At 36.5% G+C, this 3,604-nt stretch overlaps 1 pseudogene; it reads left to right on the forward strand.

Moving 5' to 3' along the window:
* Positions 1-2,543: 2,543 nt before the first annotated feature.
* LOC119473554 lies at positions 2,544-2,703 on the forward strand (annotated as a pseudogene).
* Positions 2,704-3,604: the final 901 nt, after the last annotated feature.

The raw sequence follows: 3,604 nt of genomic DNA on the forward strand, positions 1-3,604 counted from the left end.
GATCAAAGATTAGTTAATATTATACATATGTTGCCTGGAAATAAGATAGTTTCTACAGGTGATAAAATTTTGTAATCAAGAGATATTGCAATGGTACAAATAACCAGTTAAGATACAGGACAAAAATTCAGGTATAGACAGAATAAGAAATAAGAAACACTATGCAGAAGCAGAAATAATGCATTTGTCTAGAATCCCTTCCAGGAAATGGGGAGAGGGAAGAGATGCTATCACAACTGGCAGATTATTCATTTGCGGTATATGTTGAGTTCGGATGCACTCAAGCACAGGTTATCTCATGTTTACATCAAAGCATTGAGAAACCACAGTACATACAATAGCATGTATTTTAGCATTCTGGGTAATCCTTGGAACAAAGTTGTGAGTGGTGTATACATGTCTACCCAGAATCTGAAGCCACCACAAGGGGAAATAGACACATCAGTTTTTATACAACAGCAGCCACCACCAATAATCACTAGAGAAGGAAAAGGGGCTAAATTTGAACATGTTCTCTAGAACTTCTGGCTGCTCATGGCTTCCACCAGTCCTGAGAATATGAAATAGCTTTCTGGAGGGAGAAAGGGATGTTGAAGTGCAAAAGGAATAGAGTAGCTCTTCAGTAGGGAATGAGTGGTGAGGTTAGGACCAGCTCAGCCCAGTGCCCAAGCGCCCTAAGGGAGACACATTCGAATCCAGGGAGCAGCAGATGGAGCAAGAAGCAGCAAGAGAAGCTGCAGGGACCAGGCTATGGAGGAGAGGCAGCTTAAGCAATATCCACAGACCATTCCCTGGACATGGCCCCAGTAAATCTTCCAGAGTTGAGAATCCTGCCTTGGGCAAGATCTGCTAGCTTCAGAACAATGTGTTACTGGGGTAGAAACAGTGAAGCAGGCAGCAGAACTGTCACTGTGGCTTCGGGGACAGCTCCAGAACTAAGAGCTATGAAATCAACCAGGAATGTAAGCCTGGTTTATAAAAGTGTATGCTAGTATGATGATTAACTGAACTGATTGCTAAAGCCAGGAGAGTTCGTCAAGCCCCTTTCCCTAGTTGTCAGCTGAGAAACCAGAGGGACTATTAAGTAGGGAGTGTCAGAGAATCTAGGATTCCAACAACTGGGGGCATGGTCTCAGAGTAATAATCTTTCATGGTCTTTGGTAGGAAATGAGTTACCTGCATTGTTATCTTGCTTTGTCTGATTAGTGGCTTATGAATCAACAGTGTCACCACAAAATCTAGTAGCACTCTACAGTTTAAAAGCATTTGCTCATTTAATGGGAGGGGAAAATTTCTGAGAATTCATAAAAATGGTGTATGTGTATATGTCTGAGTGAGTGGCTGAGGGTAGGTGCCTTGTATGCATGTGTTATGGGGAGAGAAGGGCAGTGGCATGAAACCAAGCAGATGGAGAACAGATTAGATAAATATATTAGATGTATTAGAACATTGTCCTTCCACCGGTAAGTAGAGTAGTGTGGGTTACAGCAAGTCCCAGTGAAAGCATTCTGCCCAGGAACACAACTTAAAAGGTGAAGGCTGAGGATTTAAGAAAAGTCATGGAGACTGAGTGGGAATTAAAACCCTATAAGCCCAGAAAACAAGTAAGATAAGAGGGTGATTAATGTAAGAGTCAAATGAGTTAATGTTTTATTTATTGGACATCTTTCAGATACCCGTGAAGTAAAACAGCTAACCAATTGTAAAGTGTCATTGAACGTTAGGGACTTTATTCACCTATTTTGTTTCTTAATTAACAGAAAATATAAAATTTGCTACCCTAGAAAAAAAAATTACAGCATTAGCTCAAAAAAGAAGTCCTGCCAAATCCTGCAACCTGTGCTCAGACTATTTCATCCACACATTAGGAATGAGCAAGTAGCTCACCCAAGTAGTAGGAAGTTTCTTTTTCCAGCAAGATGCTTTGTATCACAAGTCATTTAGGGGATGTTTTGACAAAATAAGTTATTTTGTAGGCTATAAGATATAATACTGGAAAGTTTAAACATATTTTTTTCTGGATAAAAGTACCATTCACATGATTTAGCTGATATTCTCCCAAAATTGGAGGAAATAGTATCCTAGACACGAATATTTGATATCTAATATGGTGATTTTCCCTGAACTTCCCTATGTGTGATCTCTCATTCTTTCTACAAACCACATTATTTCCTTTGAATAGCAGTTAACACTGATTTTTATTGTTACTTAAACGTTACAATTAGAAGTATATATTTGAAATTTCTAGCTTTGAACAAATTCTCATTTTATTTGTAACATCTACTGCTATCCAGAGTGAACTTATGGCATAAAGATTTTTTTCTTTCAACTTAACTTCCAAATGGCGTCTTTCCCAACATACTCATATACACAAGTCATATTAAAAATACATATAGCAAAGCATCCTCTAAACAGCTCTAAATTTTTTAATATTTTATTTTCCCCAACCTAACAGCTGTGCTGCTGTATGTTTTGAATTTTTTGAACTTATGGAGATTTTGTAGCAGATCACAAACCTGTATGGTCTGATAGCACATGACTGGATCACTTCTCAGCCTTTTGGCTAAGATCAAGTGCAGTATTTGTTCCTATCAGTTTAAAGCACATGACTGGAAAATCTCCAACATCAGAAATTAGGGGCTATTGATACATATGCAAATAGAAAAATGGATACAACTTAAGTACAAAGCTAAATGATTCTTTTCAAATCATACCAAAAAATTTTTTTTTAATTTTCTATTAATTCCCCAACATCTAAACCAAAAAATATTTCTAAGCCTCAGTAACTTGTAATCAGAATGTCTCAGCTGATTTATATTTCCTAATTGAGACAGTTTCTTAGAAGTTTCTTACCTATACTTTCATTTCTGGATACTAAAAATGAATAAAATCTTAGGTAAATAAATAATTCCAACTCCCTCATTATACTGAGAAATATACAGTTATTGCTTTGCTTACGATAAAAAAAAAATAGACATTGGCAGAGCCAGCAAACTCAAATTTCTGTATACCTGGTCTCTTGTTCTTTCCACAAACCATACTCTTTTCATTGGACAAGACTCAGCAGATAACACTTGGAGTTTTGCATTCAGTTTATAAGGAATATTGACAACAAAGTGTTTTCGAAGGTGGGAAAATAAGAAAGTTAAAGAGCCTAGGACTTAAACAATATGTTTAAGCTGGGGGATTGAGAAAGGATAGTATATAATATAGAGAAGAAAAGACTAAAAGAAAATAATTGACTCTTTCCAAATATTTGAGGAACTCTGGTAGTGGAATAAATATTCTTTGCTTTTATATGTGGTTTGAAGGCTAACCCAGGGCCACTGAATTAGGGTTGTTACTGAGTGAGAAATAGATTTCAGCCATGAAGAATTATACAAAAAAGGTTTTCCTGGTTTTTCCTTATAAAATGTATTGATGAATAATTTAGGTACAATAAATTGCATCTATTTAAAAGATACAATTTAATGAGTTACGATAGTTGTATATATCTGTGAAATCACCTTAACAAAAAAAAAACACAGAACATTTCTAGTCCCCCCGCCACCACCAAATTCTTTATTTCCTTTACAGTCAATTGCTCCACCTGCCCTTGGCTGCA

This window comes from Cebus imitator, unplaced genomic scaffold (assembly GCF_001604975.1).
Source record: "Cebus imitator isolate Cc_AM_T3 unplaced genomic scaffold, Cebus_imitator-1.0 Scaffold166, whole genome shotgun sequence".
Lineage (NCBI taxonomy): Eukaryota > Metazoa > Chordata > Mammalia > Primates > Cebidae > Cebus > Cebus imitator.